The 12,861-nt window shown below is 35.6% G+C and overlaps 1 protein-coding gene across 7 annotated transcripts in view; it reads right to left on the reverse strand.

The window, feature by feature from the left end:
• Positions 1-12,861, reverse strand: part of PTPRD (protein tyrosine phosphatase receptor type D) — a 1,172,279-nt gene that overhangs the window by 458,708 nt on the left and 700,710 nt on the right. The window contains exon 9 of one of the 7 annotated variants that reach the window (XM_054517855.1): positions 3,142-3,180. The exons of the other annotated variants lie outside the window; for them this stretch is intronic. The gene's annotated coding sequence lies outside the window, so the exon portion shown is untranslated. The remainder of the gene's footprint in view (positions 1-3,141; positions 3,181-12,861) is intronic. 7 annotated transcript variants of the gene reach the window in all.

A 12,861-nucleotide genomic window follows, 5' to 3' on the forward strand; every position in this document is an offset into this window, starting at 1 on the left:
TAAAGAAAAGTACCAGAGACCCCAACAGATACAACAGAATGATAAAACATCTGGAATAATCTTATCATCTGAAATAATCTTATCCTACAGATAATTTTAGTGTTTCTATCGAGAAAGAAATAGTTTACTATTCTGTATATATATATCTATTAGAATTCACATGTAAGTTTTAGTATAATTTTAGAATTTGCTGATCAGAGCGAAAAACAAAACTACTATTTAATGGGAAAATTGGTAAGCAAGATCCACTAACAAAATAAAAACCTTTGCATCTGTTTGATTTTTTTACTGGTGAAGCTTGGATGATGGGATGCAAAAACATAATAAAGTCTACCCACTCATTCAGAGAACTTTGAGAACATCTAGGATTCATCCACGTAGTCAAAATCCGTATGTACTGCCACAAGTGCTAAGCTAATTAGGAAATCTCTTAATTTCTTATAAGAGTTAGCCAGATCTTCTAGTAAGGCCAGTGTTGTTTTCCATGTTCTCTGGAATTGAGGTGCATGTGGAAATATGGAAACTTCCTTTTATTTTTGAGACTTGCTTCTTTGCACAGTTGTTTTTCAAGTTTCTTGCTTTTTTCTTTGGGTATCCTTTGAAACTAGTCATTAAGCAAACTTAAAGAGCATTACTGATTAAATATATAAATGACATTTTAAAACTCTACTCTACTTTGAGTTTACTACCTGGGTCCTACATAATATGTTTACAACAGGATCCTACATAATATCCTATGAAGGAGAAATAGGATGTATAAATCCTAAGGTTTTTCACCTTACGTTACTTACAACTACCTGAAATTACTTATAAAGAGCCATGTAAGGCATTGTGTTTACAAGGAAGGTTCAGAGAAATTGCTCCATTCTTATGAATGTTTTACTGAGAGTATGGAAACAGGATGGAGTCATGATGTTTATATGGGAGATCTTAAGGAAAATAAGATGCCTTATTAGAGGAAATGGGGTTCCAGCTGTGTCCTCTATCTTCAACATATAAAATCTGAAATTTCTCCCTCCCTTTTATCTGGTCTGCCCACTTTCAAGGTAATATGGAGGAGCCCTGTTATGTTCTAGAAGGGTAACAAGGGAATATAATGGAGACAATGCAGAAGTTTGTTTTTTCTTTCCTGAAAATATTATGATAATATATATACCTCTTTTCTTCATTCTTTTGGCCCAAAAGTAAACCACTGAGTTCTGAAAAGACAAATACCTACCTTTCAGACATATGCGTATCAAATGCATTTCCATACACATCAAAAATATGCATATATTATCAAATAAATCATCATAGTTATGGAATGGTATATTTTCCATAGCAGGTGGAGCCAGAGTTCCAAGAGATCTTATTATAATCAGGGCAAAGGCACACCAAATCAACATTTTTAGACCCAAAGGAAAAAATGGAAGTAAGCAAAAAATTTGTAATGCATAAATTGAAGACACTTCTGGTTTTACAAAATAAATAGTAATTTTAGCAAAGATATCAAATATTCATATTTATAATAGAAAACCAGACTTGTTACAAAAACATACAGTATTTGGCAGATCATAGGGATCTTAAGTGTTGCTTATAATTTTTTATGTCAAATGTCAAATCTAAAATTTAACTGACTTTCCAAGCAAACCTTTTCATAGGCAATATCTATGTATATAACATCCTCCCAACACTGTGTTTTAATTTAAATTACTGAATAGTTTTCAGTAAAAGCAACCAAAAATATACTTTTTGCAGCATGATATTAATGAAATTGGCACAGTCACAGTGATGACATAAGCAGCAACTATTGTTTTCTAATTTCTGTCAGTAGTGAAAAGAACTAGCATAATAAAAAGACCATGACAGAAGAATTCTAAATTTCCTGGTTTTTTGGCTTTATTACCTGGTGTCATCTATAACTGCTTATCCCTGTGCTCAAATTTATGCAAATTATTTCTACTTGTAAGGAGAAAACTGTTTTTATATCAACTTGCTGGAGAACCATCATCTTTTTTTCTGATTTCCTTTTCTGCCATAGGATTTTACACTCAATTTATCAGGCAATTAAAACTTGAATCAGCCGTTACATAGCAATTGTGCTATAAGCAGAATATATTGCAAACAAAGGTTTGATTAACTCCTGGACATGGCACTAAAACTGTAGCTGGGGTCTGTGCATCATCCTGATAACAAAACAAAGCACTTATTCTTTAATGGTCCTCTGGGGAAGAGAGGAAAGGATGGGATGTAATGGGAACAAGGATAAAATATGAACTAGGCAACAGGTACCCAATTTCAAACTTTGGTCAGTGAGTAAAAACAACTGCCACCTTGTATCTCTTTAATTACCATAAAGAGATTTGATCTTACGATAGCTTGAGAATTCCATACATTACAGATGCTCAACTGCCACTAGCAGATAGTTTTTATTCATAGTTTCAAGGCAGACCAAAAGCAAAATTCAAGGGAAGCTTTCACTTTTAGGGGGGAATATGATCCAGATTAATTCCTTGGACAAAATGTTTGTTCTCTCATTCTGGATATACATATTCAGGAATTCCACCTGAACATGAGGAAGAACTTCTTTACTGTGCAGGTGACTGAGCACCGGAACAGATTACCCAGAGAGTCTGCGGAGTCTCCCTCACTGGGGAGATTAAAGAAATCCTTTCTATGGAGAAATCCTGCGCCATGCGCTCTGGGATGGCTTTGCTTGAGCAGGGAGGTTGGACCAGATGACCCACTGGGGTCCCTGCCAACCTGACCCATTCTGTGATTCTGTGATACTGAAAATTTGATATCCAGATTGGTAGTTTGACTTTTCTGATGATAGCCTCATGACTTTGAAAATCAACACCAGGTTTCACAGTACTACATAACAGATATGTCATACAATGAAGCTTGGCCCTCCATGAATTTCTCATGTAACTTGTATTCATTCCATAATTCCTTTAAAGACGCTTTCCCAGCTCCATGACATCTATATTTTGTGGATTTTGTCTGGGGTAGAGCAGCTATTCAGAAAAAAAAATGTGAGAAGATCTAGTCTAAGCACTGTTTTTTGACACAAGTTATGCAAGCATGTTTCAGGAGAAAACTAAGTATCAGGTGTTTAGTCTGGTTACACAGGAAATTATTCTAATATCAGACTTGACATACCTCAAGTGCTATTTTCGTGGCTTGAGTGGAACAATAGGCCTATTGAGACAGAAATGATAATAAAATTTCTTATTTACAAGCAAAAACCTATGCAAGTTGTACTTCTAACATCTTTTCTCTACAAGGCAACTCTGTTCTGTGACTAGGAACAAGCCATGAGCTGTCAAGAGAGTTCTTGAGCAAAGAAAGCACAGGGAGAATAGGAATGCAAAGCACAGGTCACATCATGACATGGTTTGCTGCCTAAATTCCAGACTGAATGGGCCCTGCTCTCCACTCTAAACAAATAATTGTGTCCTTCACAGCATTTTTTAAGAGATAAGATCTTATCCAAAACCTATGAGTGGAAATGAAGATCCTTGCTTGATTTCAGAGCTTTACAGAAATTTTCAAAGATCAATGAATCCAAGAAAATAAATTTTCTATGGAGGAAGACAGCCAAGGTTGAAGATGCATAGAAGAGGGAATGGAAAATGAGGGGGAAAGAAAATAGAAGAAATAATTAAACTAAAGACATGAGAAGGGAAGTAGAAAAGAGGACAGAAGGAAAAAAAGTTTAGAGAGGGAAACTTAAAAAATAAGAGAGAGACGTAAAAAGACTCTGAAAAGGGAAAAGAGAAAAGGAAAAAGTGAAAGAAAGAGGGAAAATATACAGAAGAATGAAGAGAACTGGAGAAAGAGTGATCAAACATTCTTTAAAGTACGATACTCCTTTCCATATACATGGAAAAATAAGAAACAGGGAAAAAGATCAAGAGAAAAGTAATAAAGAGAAAGAACACATGCTTAACATCTCTGGCAATGATGTGGAGGAGAGGGAGGGCACATGCATAATGTCTGCAGAAGGACCAGTTAATAGTTTTGGGGCCAATGAGATAAATACAGAGAAAAGTTTAAAAGCTAATATACACTATTGAAAAATGAGAATACTGTACTTGAGACATCATATCTTACTGGTTCTCTCTCCTTTTCTATAAAGTAATTCCTTAGTGATTCATAGGTTGTTTCACAATTTTTCCTTCAAAATGTTTTTGCTGTGTTTTCATATTGTCAGTAGAATTCTCATTTAAAAGAGTTTATAAGGTTATTATTGTTCAGAAGAGGCCTTGACAACTAAGCAATATATTTCATATCAGTCCATTTTGAAATTCCAGCTTATCCGTGTTTCAATATATTATTTTATTCACAATTAACTCTTTTTCTGAATTACCAGGGTTGTTTCTTTGATTCAGTTGATTTCTCAGATTTATACAGGAGTTGATAAAGCAATTTTCTTAATTCAGAGATGCCAGCTTGCCAGAACCTGAATCAAGGTGTTTCTTTTAAAGCTCATCTTACATCAGGAAGTCTTCTGTGAATACAGGGATGAAGTATTTTTTATTTGCTCTTTACTTCTCCCCAGAGGTATGGTAATAGACAATTGGGAGTAAATGACAAAGTGAATTTCCTTTTTTATCCTTACTCTAGGGCTTTTAAAATTTTTTTTGCATTTTCTTATCGTAAAGCTAAATAATACCTCAAGTCACATTATGAGTCCAAGAGTTTCTAAGATTTCAATGCCATTCCTGTGTTTATTTTATTATTACTGTAACCAAATTCAGAAGCTTGAAGAAGAAAATTGAAAATATATTCACTTTCCACCAAAGGAAATATAAGCAACAGTAGCATTTTTTGTAGTGTTTTACAGATGTCTTTCTTCCCTTAAAACTAAAGGTTAAGAAATTATACTTTTGCAGTGTAAAACTCCATAATCTGTGTTCTAAATGAAACATTTAAGAAGTCTACAATACTATGTCTAAAGGGGAATGGTTAGTTAAAATAAAGTCCTAAAAGCTGTCATCATGTCATTAATCCCTCAAATCAACAGTTGTGCCTCAAGGCCTGAAACCTAGTTTCAAATAAATCAACTAGAAAATACCTAGCACCTAAAACTCCCCGTGCTATGTTTGATGCCATCATTCTACCTTGAAATTAATAACTATACATCTATACCTGTCTTTCTATCTATCTATCTATCTATCTATCTATCTATCTATCTATCTATCTATCTATCTATCTATCTATCTATCTACCCATCCATACATCCAATCATCCATCCATCTATCTGACTATCTATGTCCTTATCTCTAATCAGCTTCTGGTTTTGTATTAAACTAAGGAAATTTTCCCAAACATTCTCAAATAAATGGTTAAACTTAGTGCCACGAATACCCATTTACTGTTGTTTAAGTACTCAGAGAGTGACCATTTGTATGTACACTGCTACAGTTTTAGGAAAATCCATAACCACGAGTCTAAACAAAGACTTTTTCTTGACACTGAAACTCAGCGTAGTTATACACTGCCAAAGAACAGAATATTGGACTACTGAAAACAATAGTTCAGATAATTTTCACAGAGATTGAGCCAGTGAAATATATTATGAAAGCAGAACAGATTTCTAGAACTTTCTGGGAAATTCCATACTACAGTCTGAGACCTTAAAAAGTATCTGTTCACCTCCCTGTTAATCTGTAGTGTTTCTAGTTCATATGTTAATAGTAAAAATTGTGTGGCAATGTTACTTACACAATTGAATTGCAGCATATAGTAGCACATAAGAAATGACAGAAATCCTGAAATTTCTTGAGGAGTCCATGATGTAAATTTATGGTAAAAAAAACAGGAGTACTCATGCTGGTTTGATTCTGCTCTCACTTGCCATAATAATACAATTCCCCATGAGGTAGTAAAGGCAAAACCTGAATTTATGCTTTCCAAGGACTCACTATCAGTTGCTCTTAATTCTTGAGAAGATGAACAAAAAAAAAATCATAAATGAAAGCTGGAAGAAATTTATTGCAATTTGTACTTCCTGTTATTTTTGTGTTAATTGCATACCTGTAAATTTGTGAAGGAAGACCAACCACAAAGGTTTATAAAAGAGGGAGCAATTCTGCAAACCATATGAAATATGAGAAGTACACATTTAATGCCAGAAAGGAAAAGTTAGTATGAAGGAGGTCTTAGGAGGAACAGTTTTGGGTACAACTTGATTAGATACATGAATGATCTAGATTCAGATAGTTTAAGTCATACAGTTTTCAAAGAAGACATTCTACTAGAGATTAACAATGCTGAACAACCAGAAAATGAATAGTAAGGCAGGAACAACTTTTTTTCTCTCCTCTTGCATGTAATTGGCATGAGAGTTGCTGAATATCCTGTTTGAATAATTTGGATAAATTATTTGGTTATGCGTTCGAAATGACCTGAAGAAATTAATGAGTTTAGAAATTCAAATTTCATAAATTAGCTTTTGGATTTATTGCTAAATCTAATCAGAGATGTTCCTGATTTATGTAAACATACCTTCCTTCAAATGTCTATTTATAGGAATCAGAAAAGCCACATACATCTGATTAAAAGTTTTCTTTACCTGTACTTTTGTATTTTATGATAGGGAAATTTCAACACAATTTTAAAAATGGAACTGACATTTCATAATAGAGAAATTTTCACACTGCCTTTGTTCACATTGCAATACTACAGTCCTTTGTATTGCTGTAATGCTTTATTTTGTAAGCATTAATAATCACCTCTCAGAGCATTGCCAGAGGCAGATAATATAGGTATCACTAGTGTTTGAAGGAGAAATAGCAAAGTCTTTTATCAAAACCTGTCTGATAAGGTACCATTTGGTGAGGGGTGAAAGTGTTTTAGAATTGAATATTTTATGACAGCAATAATTTTAAATATATTTCAGAAACATAATGATCTACTGCAGTAATTTTCAGTTTAAGATGTACCTGTTGCATTCAAAAAAACCAGCACAAGAGAGTAAAAATGACTTCTTAGGTACCTGGAGGGACAACTCTTTTCCAGAATGAATTATCTTTTTTTCTAATCGTTGAGACCTTATTTTTTTCTATTAATTTAAAAACAGTGTCCTCAATATCAACTGTGTTTCAATATCAACCAAATACATTCAGAAAAAAACTGCTGCAACAAGATGAGATCAACAGCATTTGATGTTTAGTTGGGACATGTTTTTTCACTAGAATTACGTGTTTGTCTCACAACTACAGCAAGGCAATTCCCCCTTAACTCTTTTTACTCTTTAAAAAACGTGGCACATATTTGCTGTATTTACGTGCATGGCAGGCCAGTTCTTTTTGCTGTACGTGGAAATTGCTACATTTTTCTAGATAAAAAGGTATATAGGCTGCTTGTGGCAAAATTACTCATAATGAAATTGCTCATTGCTGAATTGCTAGACTTGGCCAATATGCTTCTGGCTTTCCAGGAAATGCTACTGTGTTTTAGGCAACTGGAAAATATATGAACTATCTTCTGCCATTTCATTAAAAAAAGGAGGGAAATCTTTTAAAATTGATACCAGAAACTCTTGAAGAGAAGCAAGGTGACATAAAAACTAGAGTTCTTTCCCCAATAAAGTGGATAGGATCAACACCCCAACTAAAATTCATGCACAGCAACACACTCAGCATAAGCAACAAACAAGAAGACGTAAGCCATTGTGAATCATAAATACTATGACATATTTGTCGTCATGGAAACACGATGGAATGTCACAAAACCCAAGTGCTGCAATGGTTGTCTATAAACACTTCAGAAGGGATGGGCAAAGGAAGAGAGGTGGTGGAATAGCCCAGTATGTTAGGGACTATCTTGATCTTAATGATGGTGATGATAAGGCCAAGTTCTTATGCATACAAACCAGGGGAAAGGCTGATAAGGCAGATATTATGGTGGGAGTCTGTTATAGAGTCAGGGTGTAAAGGCAGAGAAAAGTTTTATAAGCTGATGGAAAAGGTAAATTGCCTCGAGTTCTGCCAGGGGAGGTTTAGATTTGATATGAGGAGAAATTTCTTTTTTGAAAGGCGTTCAAGCACTAGAACAAGCTGGCCAGAAAAGTGATTGAGTTGCCATCCCAAAAAGTATTTAAAAGATGTGTAGATGGGACACTTAAGGACATGGTTTAATGGTGGGCTTGGTAATGGTGAGGTAACAACTCGAAGCAATGATCTTAGAAGTCTTTTCCAACCTGAGCAATTACATGAAATATATATTAAAAATATATTATCCCTCTGGAAAGAAATACAATAAGATAATCAAGCCTAACTTGACTTTTTTCTTGCTATTTTAACTAAAAGAAAAAAATTACTAAGAAAATCAAAGAGCAAATTCTCCATTTTCTGATAACAAATTACACCCTGTCCCATGGTGCTCTTGTTGCAGAGTTCTGGCAGAGTTTATAGCCATGTGGGTATGGTTAGGCTGCTATTCTATACCTTCCACATCATCTCTGGGAGTGTGATTTTGGGGAAAAGAAAATAGTGAATACATAGAAGAAATGTGCCATTTTGTTCCCTTTGTGTTTGGGAGAAGGTGCCTGCTGTGGTAACACTGTGGATTTGTGGGACCAGCTCTGGAGACTTCTGTCCCTCCACGGCTGCCTCCCATCCTTTCCTGTTCTTCTGAGACACCCCTCTGAGAACAAGCAAACACAGGCAGGACATAGTTTCAAGAAAAAAACACCTTGAGGAAAAACAGTGAAGCAAAAGCAGCCGCAGGAAAAGAAGCAGCAAATGTGGCGATAGAAGCCAAGCGTGAGTTGAGCCCAAGCTCCAGCAGAATGGAGCTGTCAGAATTAGCAATGCCACTCCAAGCTCCAGTGGAGTGGAGTGGTCCAGAAAGAGGCACCACATTGTGACATGGACAGTGTAGCTTTTGGGGGTTTGTCCATCATTGTTTTCCATTGTCTTGGGTTTTCAGGTAGGGTGAATCCGCTGCAGGGAACCCCTGCCATCTTGTCTTTCTCTGGGAAAGCCATGGATGAGATGGGCATGGGAGCAGCTGCCATCTTGCCTTGGTCCCAGCACCTACGTGGAACTAAGTCAGTGGACATATTTAATGTTTAAAACATCTTTTATTTTATCCTTTTCTTATTAATATTTCTGCTGTTACTGTGCATTTCTTATTCCATTGCTGCTTGCTTTCAATGAATTTTCATCTCAATCTATACTGTCTGCCTTTGTCCCTTTCTTACTAGAGGAGGCAGGGAGGAAGTGAGTGGAGTTTATTTGGAGTTTAATTTCTATCTCGTGTTAAATTACCAACATGGTTTCTGCATCCAAGAGTTTTTACTACAAGAGAAAAGTTGCAATCCAGAAATAAAACTCTGATGCTGCTATATTATATATATATATATATATAAAATCTGGCTTTCAGTCTGTTACTGTATCTGTAAGCAAAATGATGCAGATTTTGACAAAACAAGCCATAATTGTTTTTCCTTAATAATCATAGAACTAGGCCTATTTGTGCCACCAGTGCTGGGGGTCCTTGGATAGAACTGTTGACAAAACAATTCCTAGCTGAATGAGAAATAGCTGATGTGTCTCTAAAAATGTTTGGAAATCCTCTGTCAGAGGGTTGTATTTAGTTGTTGTAGGAAGCACATGTCTGTTACATGTAGGGGTAATGAAGAATGAACCCTGAACCCATATATTTCATTACAACTCCTTCATACTCTATTACACAAAAGCAAAGACTCAAGAAAGATCTTCAACCTGGAACTTGGTTTTCTTTCTTCTTCCAAAATACAACTCCTTTAACAAATGGCATGTAATGAATTTCCTGTTATCCTGCTTACATATTTGTGAGAGGATGAGCTTCACTGGGAAATTTGTAGAGGTTCTTCCACTAAATGAGATAGGTAGAGGTCTCAGCACCAAGATTTTCCAGCAAAACCTGATCTGAATCTTGCTTGGATCTGTATTTTCTTTGTACAGTTCATGGAGGTGTTTCATATTTAGCTGATGGGATAGCTTATAGTTGATATTACGCATTACAAAGCAGCCTACACAATGCTCAAATAACTTTGTGTTGTGGCAATCATACTGTTAACACTTCTCAGTTACCGAAAGTCACTAAAGCCACACTTATTTATATATAAATATTATTGCAAATCTGATTACAATAATAATTACACTTGTTAATATAGTTTAATTGGCTCTGGAACTTCACAAACCATGCTCTGTTAGACCATGAGAAAAGCAAAGTTTGTGACTTGGTACTGAAGACTATATCATACACTTTTCTGCATAGTTTTATCATATGTGGTGAGATTGGGCTGAAAGCCAAAGTGGGCTATGTCATATTCATGATAATTTTGGCTTTTGAAAGGCTGCACATAGAATGTAACTTTCACAAGCAACTGCTTCTTTCAGGAACTGAAACTGGTTTTCATTCCTGTGTGTTAAAAGGACCTACAGAAGTGGCATGGATCTGTAAATTGCCCTGTGCTGAGTCATCAGCCTTGCTACAAGTGCTTCCTTCAAGCGTTCCTTGCTGAGAAATCCACCTGCATATAAGTATACCCACCTGGAAAGAGGTAGATGTACTTAGCTATCTTCTTATGTTAAACAAAATTTGCTGACTAATTCTAAATCTAATTGCAGTCAAGGGGTTTTCCATGTATTGTGAATGAACCTCTAAAGCAGCTTTAATCCATTTAATTGATTATATCACTTCCAGCTGTGTCCTGATCTTACCTTAGACAGTCTTAGATAAAGCTGGTTTTTAAAATAAAGCATTTCAGCACTAAGCTGTCTGATAATACTCATAATCAGGTTTGATTTTAACATCTTAAGAAACTTCTTTGTAGCTAAATTCCTTCTCAACATCACCATATTTGAGTAACTGAAAGCACTATTTCCTCAAGTTAATATATTTCAAAGGTAATATATTTTCAGTGGGCATTTATAGGGGGGTATTTACGTAGCAAGGCTTCCTTCTGTAGTACTGAGCTATGTTTTTTTAAACTAAGACTGTACAGTCTTGAATAACAGAATTGCATGTTGAATAATGAAAGCAAAGTTTAGCATTTTCTGGTGCACAGTTTCTATAGATAGAATAGGTAAATACCATTTATCTCATTGACTGGACAAGTTGAAATCAAACACTCTGGTCTGAATTTATTAGATGGGGAGATGGCAACATTTATGAGTCTTCAAAGCATTGCAAAAAATAATGAGCCATGTTTCAGAAAATGAAATTTTATTTGGGCCTTATGTTAGACAGAAATTGGGAATACCCACTTGGATAAGTTCATCAGGAAATCACCAATGATAGTTTCCTCTTCCCTACCAAGAACAACCTTTAGAATTAATTGAGTCAGCTGGGCTAGCAAGCAGATGTCCAATTACGTCATGGAACATGGGTTGCAGTGTCTCTTCTTAAGCAAAACATGTAAATATTCAAAATACAACATGGTGCTGATGTGAAGCTTACATATTTACACTTAGCATCTGTTTACAAATTCAAATTCACTTTAAAAATTAGCTGTGAAAATGTGGCTATTTAGCTGTATTATTTCCAGGGACAAGTACATTCTACAAACATTCAGCAAATGTTTTGAAATCTGGCAGCTACTCTTCTCAGAGGGGAATCTCTCTTTACTTGAGAGTTTATCCCTAGGTGGCGAATAAAGAGAGATGCTTGGCTTGCTATCATATCTCTAAACACATCAGATAACTATGCCCACCAGCCTACTTGGACACAGCAGTGGGTTTGACCATCTGCTCCCAAATATGACTACAACTCAATTTTGGCAATAGAATTCATGAGAAAAAGGCAAGGGGTACTAAGAAATACTGGGTTCAGACAGGTGCCTTGGAAATTTAGCTGTGGTAACATGTGGTGCTGTAACAGTGATATGCATTCACATTTCCACAGCTCTTTGAAAATGCACAATTTGTCTTGGCTTGGGACAGAAGAAGGCTGTCACTTCTGGTTAGTACTGCTTTCTGTAGGAGCTACTGTTCCTTTGCTATGTGCTCTACACTGAAAGGTAGCAGAAAAATTCTACTTAACAAAAAATAAATAAACCCCACTGCATGATGCTACATATCATGGAAAAGATTGCAGAGAAGTCAAATTTTCATTTCCTGCTACCTTCTAGAAGAGAGCTAAGTGGGCATAAGACACAACTGTGACCCTCCTCCATTCATTTAGTTAATCAATCAAGAGATTTTTCCCAAGAGATTTTGGGAAACAATGCATGGAGGCCACTGTTGAAGCAGTCACACAAAAATGACATAATGGTCAGCTGTTGTTCTCTTTTCATTCTTTCAGGAGCCATTCTGGAGGACTCTTTGCTTTTCTGACCTTCTAGCAGGTACTTTCCTGCAAACTGAAAATGCAGTAAAGTAGTTTTCATAAAAGTGACTTTGTAAGCCACTCTCAAAATAAGAAAAAATAAGGCTGACCATTAAAAGCAAATAACATGGTGTGCATTAATAAAGGAGTGAAGGTAAAGATAAATTATGAGAATTAATTTAGACTGTTTCTCCTCAAAGTTTTTCCTCCACTCAGATGCTTAAGCATGCCTTTTTCCTAGTGATCAGATACATATCGTGTGGCCTGTTTGGGAAATTTATTTTTAGGATTTTTTCCAGTTTCTCATGGAATAAGTTTAGTTCTACTTAGTGAATAAGATAAAACCAAATTTGAAAAATCTTGGCCCAGACTTCCTAACTGTGAACAAAAGCTGGAAAATCTAGATACTTGCTCAGAGAGCTTAGCCTAAGGAATATGTTGTTTTGAGATGCTGAACTGGAAAATACTGTGTGACTCTGTATATATCTGTAGTCAGTCCTAACTAGTTTTTTACTCATTGCTACCACCATCAGAGAAGAAAAAAAACCCCTCCAT

This window comes from Molothrus ater, chromosome Z (assembly GCF_012460135.2).
Source record: "Molothrus ater isolate BHLD 08-10-18 breed brown headed cowbird chromosome Z, BPBGC_Mater_1.1, whole genome shotgun sequence".
Classification (NCBI taxonomy): domain Eukaryota; kingdom Metazoa; phylum Chordata; class Aves; order Passeriformes; family Icteridae; genus Molothrus; species Molothrus ater.